A 14890-nucleotide genomic window follows, 5' to 3' on the forward strand; every position below is an offset into this window, starting at 1 on the left:
GAAGCCAAACTCAAGCCAGCCTTTGCAGCAGACACATATACTAATGACTCTTCATGCTAATATACTTTACTTTTTCTCTGACTGACTAATTACTGCTACAACCACGGTAGCAGTTTTTATAGTAAGTGGTAAGGTAATTACATAGCTGCGGGATTATCTTGTGGGATGGGATCATTGTTAAGTACTTTTGCTTTCTCTCTGTAGAAATTTGAAAGACTGTGTTTAGGTCTTGACTCTTATTTATATGAAAGCTGCTTTACTCCATATAAGTAATATCAGAAGCATTACAGTGAATGCAAAAATAGTTTACTAAGTCTTTTTTAGTTTACTAAGGCTCTTTTAAGTTGACAGAGTGGTACAAAGTGTCCTTAAGCATTTATGAGAATCAGACTGTTGGGGCTCTTGTTTAGCTCAGCTCCACGCTTGGTTTAAATCAGTTTGTTGACTGAAGAAAATAACAGCAGAGGAAACCGAAACCTGTGGAATTTGCTCACAGGCAGGTCTTTTTGCACAACAACAGAAGTGACGATGGCATCCTAAAAAGTTTTCAGCAACTAGCAGTATGCATCTTTCTGGGCACCAGCTGTGCCACTCAGTCCTGCCAGGCCCAGCACATCACAGACCCTGTGGCAGGTCTGGATCCAAAGGCTCAGCTGCCCTTGGTGACTTGCTGGGGCTTCAGCAGCGCAGCGGCCGCCTGCAGCGAGGAAAGCCCCTGTAAGTCAGCGCTGGGGAGCAAGGACCTGGAGGCTTCCAGCCATGGCTGTCAGGGGCCGTCTTGTAGCCCTGGCCTACCCCTTTGCTCCATCCCTGTTCTCAACAGTCCTGCCTCGCGCGGCGTAGCTCTGGGTTTTCTAGCAGAAGCCCTTGCCTGACTAAGCAAGCTTAGAGGTATTTGGATGCTCTGGCTAGTCTTGAAATGCTTTGCCTGAACTGTGAAAGGTCACTTTAAACAAAAGGGATAATCAAACCCACTGACCTTCTCCCCTTGTGTATTCAGTCATAAATGATGACTTCTGACTAAAATATGTGTTTGATACTTTTTCCTTCTGTTAGCGGTGAAAAGCCACCATTACTGTGGAAGCGTGAGCGAGGTTCTCTCCAGTTTGTGCTTTGTCAGCAGGAAAACTGCCGGAGTTCAGGCTGCAGCACGCGTATTGCTGGTGATGCGTGAAGTCAGATGCATGGAGCCAACTTTCTGCTCCCAGATCCACTTCGCAGGATTGCCCATTAGCAGAAGACTTCAGGGACTTCAGCAGATTTGAGCTCACAGTTGTCAACATGTGAGATGTGAATGTGGAGCCTTTATGGTAGAAGTTCTAAAAAGTTACTTTTTCAGCTAGAAACCATACTTTAAGCAGTGACACATGATGCTTCAGTGACAAGTATGCTTTTCAGATCGTACCTTGTTTCTAATGAAATGCTTCTTTGTATCTTATCCCATCACATTAACAATGTTCATACCAGCACTGAAAGAGTATTGCCATGACCTCATACTTACAGAGTAATCCCTGTACTTTGTTTACACATTCGAGAATGATTGCAAGTGCTTAGATATAATTTTGATTTAAGCCTGAAAATAAATGTTTGAGATATCCAAGCATGAGTTTGATCTCCAGACTATTCTTTATATCGAGTACTGAGCACAGAGCCCTCTTCACGTTTTTAAACTGAACCACATTGCCAGCTGGGGGAGACTAATGAAAACTTTGTTGGTCAACAGGAATCAGCACTGCCCACCAGCCTTTAATTCACATAAGTGCTGAGATAAACGCATGTGTAACCACTTAGTGATAAGTTGAAAGCAGGTAAGGAAAAAGGTATTATCATATGACTTGAAATTGCCATGAATCTACTATGTAAACAGTTAATACCTCCCTCTCTGCAAATATCTATGTATACAAATGCTCTGGATAGATGCCCAGGCTACTCTACTATAAAAAGGATAAAATCTCTGAATCTACAGAAGACCTTAAGAGAAATAGGTCAGAATGTGGAGTTAGCTAGTAAGGAAATGTGGAGGACAGGGGAGTCCAAATGGCACATCTTACATCACATGGCTCTTTCAATCATTATTTTTCTTAAAACCAGAAGGACTCCTCTGCATTTTATAGAAGTGTGGGTAGAGCCTCCAGCCAAGATGTGGGAAACAGAGGGTCAACCCTCCTTTCTTCCCAAGGGATTCAAAGCCACATCTCCATATGAAAGGGGAGAGTGTTGTGTTATGTTATAATTCATTTTGGGAGATATGGATCTGAATCTTCCTCAGGAAGATACCTGCCTCAGTGAAACTTTTAGCACCACAGTTCTGAGTTTAAGCACGTAGGCTGCACTTAAATTCAGTTTTGGGTACCCAGGCCAGAGTCCCACGGACACAGAGATGACAACATTGCTAAGCTGACAGTAGCAGCATCATGAAAAATCTATGGTTTTGACCTTAGTATAGTTGTCTTACCTCCTTTGACATCAACACCTCTTCTGAAAGAGCTATTGAAGAGAAGTAACTTTTGGTCTTGTCAGGTGAGAAGAAGAAACATAACTGTTTGTGCAGGAAGAGTTTCTGACAAGTAATTGTAATGTCCCTCCTCAGCCTCCTCACATGCTCTTACTACACATGTTATTAATAGAGTTGTTTTACAGATTCTATAATTCTTTTTCTTTAATGACTAAACCCTTTCAGATAATTTTGATTGAAATTACGCATTTATTAAAACTCAAAGAAACAGTTTAGCTCCTTTAATCATGTATACTTATCTAAAGAAAGACGAGCAACCTTTCTGTAACCCTATCAGTCCTGTAAGGCATCCCTTTCTCTGCATCCTTACCCTTAGAAATCTGTAAGAAATAGCTAGGACAACCCTGTATAGATTTAAGCTTTTTATAAAAGTTTATTCTCCCAAACATTACAATTATTTATTTATATATTTTAAAATTTCAAAAGCTAAGGACTTGTTATAGTCAAGTACAGTACTTCCAAGCTAAACCAGATAATATTTTACAACCAATGTAGCATAATGTGGAAAGAACAGAAATAGATAAATCAGCTGGTGAACCATTATCATTCAATTCACTTTACAGAGTAAAAAACAAGTATAGCTGTCATTTTCTAACTTTCATTGAAAATAAATTAAAAATGTATATAATTCTTTAGCCTAGAAAAGAAACAGAAACCTGCCTTGTATTCTGTGATACACATTGTAACATATATTACAAAAGGGAAAAAAGAGAATGAAGTACTAAGATAGTTTAAAGTTGTAAAAGTGGCTTATCTTATCCCAGAAACATGAGAGACTCATTTGAGGGAGAGAGAGAATAAAGAAGGAAAAAATCAATTAAGAGTAAGTAAAGTAAACAGAGGCTTTTTCTATCTTCCAACACTGCTTTGCAGCCACTGTGTCACACAGAGAAAAGTGGGTGGGTGTGGGTGTTGTAAAAGTCCAATATTGCAATTGGCTCAAAACCTCAGATTTCTGAAATAGTTTATAACACCAAAGTATTATTTTTCAAGGATACTAACATAATTACATAAACTTCTGAAAAGTAAAATTTCTTCCAGCTCAGTGGATCAGAGTCACAAAAGCAATGGAAAGAGTAAGTCCTCATAGTTTGTCAGTGTGTTCAGGGACGCATGAATCTTTCGTAGACCAGATGAACGAGCAGGATTGTGCTCTATAGGACGTTGTCTCTTTTCCAAACATCTGACCTGGGAATCAGTTCTGCTGAGGAAAGTTTTGTTTTTCACTCCTCATTGACTAGACTAAGCACTGAGGGGGTGAACTCCTTGTGTGGTTCGATGGGCTCTGTTGCATGATTGACGCTTGCCCTCCTATAACTTGGCCAAGCCTACAAAACCAATTCCCAGGGCAACGTGATAACAATCAGTTTACAATAAATCTCCTCCAACCCACAAAGTTTTGGACCAAGTAGCTATGCAGAAAGACTTCTTAATTAGTGTCACTTGTCTCTTCTCAAGGCTGGTTGAGCCCAGTTTCTGGCACTTTGTGCCTCATTACTACTGAAATCTGTAAGAGTTGCGTAACCACTATTTCGGATTGCAAAAACAGCTCAGTTGAGAAGTTCTCCGTCTTAAATGCTTCAGATAGCCCTTGCCAGAGGATGATCAATGGCCAGCTGACATGTCGGGGGTGCTGACAGCTAATGAAACACACACTGATGAGAAACCTGCTCACAAAGATAAAGGGTATTTTATGCAATTTGGTTATACATTAAAAACACTGTCCAGTTTCCTTGGAGCAGTTGCTGATTACACATTAATTACCCTTTAGAAAAGACAATTACCAAAGGCTAATAAGGTTTAACCTTGTTGAGGGGAAAATACTTGTCCTATAAAATATTTTTTGATAGTCAACATATAATAGCTTGCTTCAGAAAAAAATGGCAGATGCCATGTTTAGGAGGAAGTAACAAGTTGCACAGCATTCAGCTCCTTCAGAGGATCTCAGGAAACACAGGACATGAGTTACATTCTAATTTGTAGTATCCTAACTGTGTCAGTTTACATGGAGAAATAAAAAAAGCCTTCTTCATATCATGTACCTGACAAGCATCTATTATAGCATCCTTCAGAAGCAATTTCCAGTGAGATGTATTTTCATGCACAGACTTATTAAAAAGTTAAGGAAATCTGAGCGTATATTTGACAGATAAAATTAGAAAATTAATGGAAATGGATAATCTACTCAGATATTCAGAAAAAGTGTATGAAGGACCAAATACAAAGGCACAGGAGAGGAAATGCTTCAATTCATGAGAAGTGAATGGTACTACTGGTTTGCTTTATTTTTCCTTAGTATTATTAACTTACATACATGCATACAGTAGCTCCAAGTATGTTAGTCGGAATATGTAAGTCTGGAGCCAAGACTGGAAGCATTTTATATTAAATTCTTTATATATACTAAATCTGACACAGTCTGATTCTCCTTTCTTCTCCCTCCTCGACAAAAATGTCCATTTATACTTTCTACTCAGAGTAAGAAGCACACAATTTGAATGCTAAATACAATTATCATTACAATTTTGCTTTGCCCATTGAGACCTTCATGGTGTCACATGATGTGAATAATTTCCTGGTTTGTGAAGAAAGACATATAATAATTTTGTTTTCACTTTAAACTGTCCGCTACTTCCTGCAGCAGTCTTGGGAAAATGTATGAAATAGTTCACACTTTTGCTCAGTTCCTTTTAAATACAAGATTTAAAGTTTATGTGAGATGGGTGCGGTGCATCTGTGCACGCTTTAAATGTCATTATATGAAGTTGTGCGCATGGCTGTTCATTTTGGAGCCACTGGCAAAGTTCAAATTGATTTTGAACTTTTCATCTGCCATAGGAATACATATTAACACATGACAGACAAATCTGCAACTTAATATAGTGGCTACTGTGTAAGTGACAAGTCTTACATCAGCTAGAAATGGTGGCATTTGGGATTATTGTCAACAGAATGTCTGCAAAAGGATGCTTTGTTTTCATTGTTTTGAGCATATACTGCCTGAGAAGATATTTTTTACGTAATTTCCTTAATTTTTATTGAGCAAGAAGCCATTTGCAATAAATTATTTTCAATATTCGGCACTGGGTAAAATACTCTTTTAGATGATGATCATTATATTTATCCTCAGTTTGGGGAGGTAGTACAAGAAGATAACAAATAAAATAAACTGCAGTCTGTGGTACACCTTAGATGTGTCATTGATTGTGCGGCTGCGACTTTCCCATTGTGCCCCTGTTCCTGGCAACCAGTCAAGCTCCTGACAATAATGATTCAGGTTCTCATTCTTACTGAGCATCCTCTTCTATTTCTGTAAAAAGCCTTTTGGCTCAGCTGGCTTCTAAACAGGTGTATCCCCTTTTTCTGTACCTCATTAGGCACCTTGCCAAGCAGAGAAAGGCTGATTCAACTGTCCTGTCAAACAGTCTCTTTTAAAGTGGCACCCTTGGAAGTGAGATCTGGTATTTTGCTGGTGTATCTGGGCTCAAGCTTGGGAGACAATGAAGCATTCCTGGATATCCCAGAAATAAAATTCTTAAGCTTTAGTGATAACTGATGACTTGAAATGCAGGTCTTTGCTCCTGCATATCTCACCGAAAAATATATATCATGTTTCAGATTTTTCCAGTAACGGTTGCCAACATATGATCACAGAAATTTAGACCTTTCATAGTTTTCTTAAGGTAGAATTATTCATATGGAAGAAGCTTTTCAGGAGAACTATTCTGATAGATTTCAACTGGGAGACATTTCCTTTGGAGAAAAAGGGGTTTCGGCTCATGCCGAAGCTGAAAAAAACAGGTTCTTCATGTAAATAAGGTTATCTGATGTGTTTAGCTTCTACATGTTTGGGCTGGAGCCCTCCACAAAACCCACTGAGATGTTCCTGCTCTGGGGAGCTGCTGCATTCCCTGTGCCTTTCTGTATATACCCCCCATAATTATATCCCGCAGTGCCATCCCCCGCAGCCAACACAGCTCCTTTTCTTGAGCGCCGCCGCCTTGTATGTCCTCTGTTTTGATTCTGTGAAGGTGGTTTCCCAAGATTTTTAAGATTCCTTCTGATTCAGTGGGCAAAAGGCCATCTCTCTCTAATTTCATCCCTTCCAGGATATTTTTGATAGCAGGGGCCTAGGGACAAATGTTCTGCATTGAAAGTCTCTGGCCTCTGAACTGGTTGCAAGTTGGTGTGTGGGGAATTTTCCACCTGGATAGACCACAGCTAAATACGATAAATACTAAGGCTGAGGCTTACCGAGTCAGCTACAAAGGTTAGCTAGACCACTCCACATGAAATGAATAGTGGTTAAATGGATAATTCTCTAACTGGTTTTAATTGGACAATATGGGTGCAAGTGTGGACACGCTGAGTGGGTAGATAATAATAATAAAAAAAAATGACCCATTTATTCTTGCTTCTTTTTAGATTGTTAAATCTCTACTGCAGCTGTCATGAGCCAAAACTGCACGTTCAGTATATCACGTAGGATTTTGATAATCACTTCCTAAGCTAAAGCTAAGCTAAGCCTCCTTTGCACGTTTCATCACACTCTCAGCCTACGTTTGTGCTCTTGCTTGCCTGTTTTCCACCCAGCCAGCAACCTACGCTTGGCTCCCCTCACCCTGGACTCACACCAGCTCGGGAAACGGGACCTCTGGTGCGTTGCTGTGGGACTTGCATGCCACAGGAACAGCGACCGGCTACCTCCAGCAGAGCCGTGGGTGCCCGGCTTGCCACCCTATGCTCCAACCATCTGGTGACCGACCCCGTGGTTGCGACCGCTCCCCCCGGGGCACCGTGCTGGGAAGCAGCCCCCGGGTGGGTGTGGGTCTCTGCTGCGAGGTAGGGGCTGGCAGTGGTCGCTGCCTGGCAAGTGGGGCCAAGGCTGGCTGGCCCCAGCTTCAGGGCTTGCCTGTGTCCAAATTCGGACTCAGCACCAAAAAGCAGGAGGCTTCCGTGGCTACCAGCCTCAGCCTGGGCCAGAGAGGCTGTATGGGTATATCCCACTCATCTGAATGTGCACGTGGTTATGCCACTGTAACACCTGCACCACTGTAGCCTGCCTTACACTTCCACTATATAGGCTTAAAAATTAATAATTTAAAGAAAGTGAAGGAAAAAATTAATTTAGGGAGCTCTTGATGATGCCAGATAATGTGGCCATCTATCCGGAAAGAGAAGATTATATACACAAGTTACAAAGAATGTTTGCAAACATTATCATTAATGTGCACACCTTATCAACATACATTGATTTTATACGCATCCTTTAATTTAAATAGCTTTGATTTTCTGTCTGGAAGACAAAAGAGAACATTAATAGCCATCGTTTACTGTACAGAGCTGTACATTAGCAACTCCAAAATGATCTTGTGTTTGTTATGCTTTAACTTTTAATATTTAAAAGAATATTAAAAATGCTGGAAACCTGAGTCAGGTAGACACTATATAAATAAAATGTGTATTTGATATTAATTCAACCTGTTACTTCCTATCATCCTCAATAAAATTGTATACTTCTTGCAAAGCTACCAACAACAATCTCTGTGTGCCAGTTTATTACCTGTATAGATATCATTATTCCCCTGTGACAGCAAAGTCAAATTCAAGGCATTTTTCATAAACTAGGAAAAATTACCTTTTCAGTGACATATGACACAACCTTCAACTGCTAAATGAATCCAAGAAAAATTCTCCTTTGGGAAAAGGCCTTACACATGATTTGTCAGCCTTAAAAACATTTTTTGAGAAAGTTAATTCTGAGAAGCTTTATAACTGAGCAGTGTTTTTGGCCTATATTTAAACTGTCCTCTGCTGTGATGCATTTCAGAATCAAAACTACAGAAAAAAAATTTTGCTTTGCTATATTTTAGCTGTACAAAGACTGTTAGACCCTCATGGTGAGATCTGAGACCTTATTGGAAATCTCATATTAAAAAATCTTATTTGTAAATGTCACATCATGATTTTCAGCACCAAGATGTTCCGGGAGATTGATGCTGTGATGAGGAGCCTGAGGAATGGAGACTAAAACCAAGGTGAGATGTCTGGGGATTGACAGGGAAGTTAAAGCAGGATGAAGTGGTTGAAGCAAAAAGCACCAGCTTTGGGGAGGAGAGGAGGACAAAAGGATACTCATAAAAAGAGCACATTCCTTCCAATATCTCACTCGGATCTAACTTGCTTTCTGCTGTTGATATAGATGTGTCTGTAAAGCCCATTGGCACCTGGGCTCCTCAGTGCTGGTCCACACGCGGGACGGTAACCTACAGATGCTACTACTGCCCTCAGTTACTGGGATGGGGTGAGTACAGCCCACGGCCCAGGGAAGGGTTAACGAATGGCTGAATTACCTCCCCAAGCTGAGATCAAGCTGTGGCTCGGAAGCGGCTGCTGTAAGAGGCGGCTGCCGGGGCATCGCGGGGCAGCAGGTGGTGAGGCTGCAGGCTGCCCTGGAGGGGCTTCAGAGATACAGGCTGACAGGAGTGGTGGAAAAAGCAATGGGGAGAGGAAAACCACCAAACAGGGAGCCAGGAAGCTGCGAAGGAAGAGGGAGAGATAGCTAAGGATGATCTGCTATTGCTTGTTCTAGAGCTGGCAGGAAAGGGCATCTCTGGACATCCCTGCTCCCACCTGAATGAGCTGGGCTGGAGTGTCTGCAGTTAGGGTAGGGACTTGTAGCCGAGTTTGCAACCCCTTGCATTAACAGCGTGTGGCTTTGAGCTGTTCATTTTCTGTGGGGACTGGTTCTCATGGTTGGATAGGACATCATGGGGTGGGGACGCTTGACTTCATTGCAAGGATGTGCAACAGGCTTCTGCTGCTCAGAGCAGGCTTCTGCCGCCTTGGTGGGATTCAGCTGTGCAGTACAGCTCGGTGCTGTGCAGAGACCCCGAGGCTGCCTCTAACGGCAGCGCTGTGTGGCACCTGTGTGGCACTTGGTTTCGCACAGATGATCGTGCTGAAAAATATGTTGGAGCAGTCTGAACAGCACGGTGTTTAAAGCAGTTAAGCTCCTCCAACCCAGCTGGATCACAGCTCTTCCACGTGATGCTACGCTACATAGATACCAACCATTCAGTGTAACTAAAAATACTGCACAGGCAAGGCTCTGGTGTTTACTGGAGCAGCGTGACACTGCTAGTCTTCTCTATTCTGCCGTCTGTAAAAATTAAGTTTGCCATATGCATTTAGTGTTAAAACTGGAATTTCCTGGGATCTGGAGAACTTATATTTCAAATAAAGCCATGTGAAATTATTTATGTACGTAACTTCTCAGAAGCAAATTGAGCAGCTTCTTCAGGAATGTTCTTCAGGTACATGAGTAAATGTCTGCCTGAGGAGTGGGACAGGCAAGATGGTCACATCCCTACAAAACTGGGGTCTGGGCTCCATCACCATCTGACTCGTGGGACCTGGCTAGTCATGAGTGTAGCTGCCAGTGAGATGGCTAGCCAGCTGGCCAGCTGGGGCTGAGGAGCATCAAACACTTGATGTGTTTGGTAGGAGGTTAGGCCTGGCAGAAGCATAGCATGTGGTGCATGTATGTTGTTTCCAACGAGGCAGAGGCTAAAAACCCCTCACAGAAAATGGAACTCAGTTCTGTTAAGTACTTCCCGAGAAATAACATAAGAACTTTCTGTACAATGGTTGCAGTCCTGGGTATCCTGTTACTTTTTTCTTTAGAGTATTTGTTTTATGCCATTACATTCACTCTCCCCACTTAAATTTCATCTGATGCTTTTGCAGCATTTCAGGATTTCAAGAGTGTAAAAAAACCCCTCAAACAACCCAAGTAAACAAATATCCAAAGCCCATTTTTAAGCATGTGGCCATTCCTCAGTCCAGTAAGTGCAACTTTCAGAGAGGCAAATTGCCAGTGCCTGTCTTCTAGCACCAGTAAATATGTAGAAGTATCAGATGATAGCCTGGTCTGTGTGAAGTTTTGGGTGGGGAAGGAGTGATAAGGATAACCGATGCATGGTGGAGTGACGCAGAGACAGCTGTCTCTATAGCTGTATCCTGAACAACTGCTGAGATGTGAGCGCAGGGTGAAAGCTCTCTCACTTGTTGTGTGTCATTCTTCACTCAACCTTATTGCAATGACTTTTGCCCCCTCCTGTCTTCTCAGTAGAGAAGCATTTGCCCATCAGTGTTTTGCAGTGGGTGGCTGTTCAGCTCATAGCAAATTTTGGAATGTGATCAGCTGTGCCAGTCGTTGTTATTTCAGTATTTCCATGGGGTCTAGCATCTGAGCACCATGCAGTCATTGATAGCTTTTTTCCTCGAAGCCTTTTCCACTGTTTGGAGGGATAAAGCTAGCGAAGGGGTACAGGAATACAGAGGTTGTGGAAAAAGGCTGTGGCTTTACTGGGAAGTCAATTGCTGAGTTGTTTGCAGTCTAGGCTAGCGAGCTGTCTGTTGGGCTGTCCTTCCTACCCTATTCTGTTTGCTTGAACTGAACTCATCGTGTTTGGACTTAACTATGACTCAGAGAAACTGCTGGACACCTACCTACTTGTTGGGGGAGTTTACAAGGCTTTTCATCCTTGGGAAATTTCACTGAACTGACTGAACTTCAATGCCTGCTGTGTCATGTGCTCCTGTGCAGCTACCCAGTCTCTTTCCATCTAAATAACAGCTGTATCTGATCACCGAGAGCTGCATTTTCCCCTGTCTTATATTCTCTGTCACTTGTTCTGATCATATGTCTTAAGGATGAAATCTAATTTCAGTAAAACCCAAGAGCTACCATTTAAAATGACCCCTCTCCTTACCAGCAAGATTACCTGATATCGGGTACTTGATTTAGTTTAAGAGAATTTCAGGGATGGCTTATTTTACTTTAGAAGTCTGTATTTCATAAAAGAGAATGCAAAGGAGCTGGATAGCTAAAAAAAACAGAACTTGTAAACTTTAAAAAGTGGCTTGTTGCTTTTAATGCGCATGCAGAATAAAATGAAGAAGATGTTTTATTTGGGAGCTTTTAATGTACAAAGCCTTCTTTCTCAGCTTCTGAAGTTGTTGGCATTAAGAAAAGCAACAAAAAGGGTTAATAAAAGTAAAGAAAAGGTCTCTTTAAAAATTAGAACTATCGGAAACATTCTCTCTGCTCCTTTCAGGAAGACAAACTGAGCATAATTCCACTGTCCACAGTTCCTCCTGGTAATGTATGAGGACGTGTTTGTTCCGTTCTGTAAGGTTAGGGGACAGCTGAGTTATTAGTGCTGTATTAGGGAACATGTATTGTGACCACACTGCAGCCAAGTCTCGATCTGAATGTCCTTTGCAGTACATATGTCCCCTGACACTTTTAATTTTTTATATATGTTTTTGAATACCTGTGCTTTATCATCGGCGGAACCTGAGGCTGCTGTGTGCAAATCCACCCTGAATTTCACAAGCAAGTATGCTGTGATGTTGCATCTGATCATTCATCTTTTCTGAAAGTGGGATTAGTGGGAGTTTACAATTATCTAGCTTTATTTCTCATGGAAAGCTGTTGCAAAACTAATGGCACTAGGATACAGGAGCATTTTTCTTGTGGCAAAAATCACACAAGTCAAAGCTTGCCACTTACATTTTCCAAGATAAGTTTGATGATTATCCTGTAAATGAGCATTGATTTTTTTTCTGTAGATCCCATTACTTTCAGTCTCAGAGAGATTGTTCTGTCTTCTTACATACCTATTATAAATGTATAGCAAACATATTCTCCGTACTTTATTGCTTTTTTCTTAAAGAAAGGTGCCCTAAAACCCCAAAAACACACCCAGCCCCCTTCCCCACGATGCTCTGAATGCCAGATCCTGACTATTTTTAGTGCAGCCGGAGAGATGACTGTGCTTTTACAACCGGCTGACCCACAAGGTGGCACTAAAGAGAAAAGTGACAACTTGGCTAATAAAAAGTGAAAACCAAAGGCAAAATACCATATGCTGAATCAATATTATTTTAATTAGCAACACGCTTCCTTTATTGTCAGTTAAATTTTATTTTGTGAAAAGCCTTAAAGCTATATGGCAGCAAAGATGGCTCATTGCTCCCATCCCACATCAAAAGTTAAGTTTTAAAGAGAATGAACGAGACGTAGGTCGTCTACTTATCACAGTTCCAGAATCTCAAGGAGGGTAATTGTGAACAAAATGTAGTTAATTAATTTTCCTCTCTACGGAATAAAGGAATTCAAATGAACTAAAAGCTGAAATCTTCTTTTCAGTTATTGGTCATGTTGGTAAGAGATACGACACAAGGAATTATTTATTGTCTGCAATGTGAACGGGTTTTCCACCGGAATGTTTTGATTGCTTAAGTTTTATGCCTTTGCTGTTGAGTGCTCTGATCTTATTTGAAGTAATTTGAAATAACATGGTTCTGTGATCAAGAATTTTATACCAACAGGGGTTAAATCTTGCCACTTTGATTACGAGTATGAACTCTCACCAAAAACATCTTAATCATGAAACTCCTTTTGAGCTCAGAGCTACAAGTAGGTGGTCAGATTAACGCTTTTCTAACAAGAAAGTAGCAGCCATGACTATTCTGCAGGCTGCTGACCTGAAGCTTACGACATTATTAAATAAATTACATCAGAGTAATTTCTAGACATTTCTAAACCAGACTAGCTATAATATTTTTATTTCTTCTGAGACACGTGCCTAGGGTATCAGTACTATTAAGGGCAACAGAGGGCAGGAGTTTACTTACAGAGACATACTTACAATAGTACCCAATACATTAAAAAAGAATCCTTAAAGTGATTCCAGAATTTTTTTCTGTGATGTGAGCAGTGTTACAGCATACCTGATAGTGTGCTCTGGGACCCACCAAATGATCAGATGTATCGGTAATGTATTTTGATGCTTAATGAAATTGAACTTTGCAACCACCCTGGAAATCAAGTGTGACCCATGTGTAGCGTGAAAGACTGGCACCTAGGATTACTAGGGAGGATATTTTCATGTATTTTAAACATTGGTTAAAGCTCAAGTGCTGCTGATGCATTCAGAATAGCTTGATCACTGCAAAGAGTTACTATTTAAAAAAAAAAAATCAATAACTGGTATTCTACATTCAAAGACCTTGTTCGATTGGTTCATGTTATTCATTGTGTGAGGAAATAAAAGTGACTCTTCCTCAGGATCCCAATAAAAGCAAACCCTGGCAAATTTTGGCTAAGACAAGCACTGAGGCAAGCGATCTTGCCCATTCAGTTGAACTTGTCTTTGCTTTCGTAGTTTATCCCCGCCCTGTTTAGGACTCCCCTTTGGCACTTGCTCCACTTTAAAGGCTAGCCCAAAGAAAGCCACGTTTTAGCATGAACCAAAGTGGTTTGTTGGAATCAATTATAAAAGCACAGCAACCATAAACACATGCTGACCTTCTTCCTTGCGGTCCTTAGGCAGAGAACGTTTGGGATCCATCAGAATTTGGACTGAGGAATTTCACAGTGATTCTGTTCGTAGGTGTTTGTTACTGTTTTTACAGATCATTCTTCTTGAAGGATTGTTGCAGGCTGTATTTTCCTCGACTGTTAAATTTTGATCATATTTCTTCAAAAATTGTCTATTTTATGCTTATCCAGGACATTTGGCAAGTCACAGATCCCCAAGGTATTTTGAATGGGAAGGTGAAGATTAGTGTGTGTATCCCTACAATAAGTCAGGAGTCCGTAAGAGGGTACAACTGGTGGAGCTGACTAAATACATTCATATACTTATATAGTGCCTACTGGACACAAAAAGGAGCCAGAGGCAGGTGATGGTAAACTACAAGTGCTCTTGCATAAGGAGGGACTATCTAGCTTGGCTGAATCAGGAGACCCACAAGGGAACATCCATATTCTTCCCTTGTAAAATGGGAAATGGGATATTGAAAGAAACAAAAGAGCATGGGATGTTTATAATGCTTTATAAAACACGCTAAACTCTGTCTGCATTCACATGCAGTACCAGAAATCTGAACATGTATTATAGTTAAATGGACAAAGAGATTATCCACAGATTTAAAAAAAAAAATAAAGTGTTTTAAAATACATTTTAATGGAAATAAACCCTTGCCTTGCCCACTATCCTGCTCCTTGTATTTTTCAGTGAAAAGGTGCTGAACTAGCACATAAAACACAATCTAGGTGTGGAAATGCTGGTTCCTAACACGATCTGGAGTTTCCACAAATTCTTGTTCTTCCCCGCAACTGACTTCTTATCACTAATTGCTTCCAATTAGCCAGTTTTAAGTGTAATTATTCAGTGAAAGAAACAAACAATATTACATCTATGCTCTGTACCCCACTACTAACAACATGGCATTATTGAACTTGTGGAATTGAAATGGAACATGCTTGGGGAAAAAAACCCCCTCAAGAAGCTGTATTTA

This window comes from Phaethon aethereus, assembly GCF_964289735.1.
Source record: "Phaethon aethereus genome assembly, chromosome: 1".
Taxonomy (NCBI): domain Eukaryota; kingdom Metazoa; phylum Chordata; class Aves; order Phaethontiformes; family Phaethontidae; genus Phaethon; species Phaethon aethereus.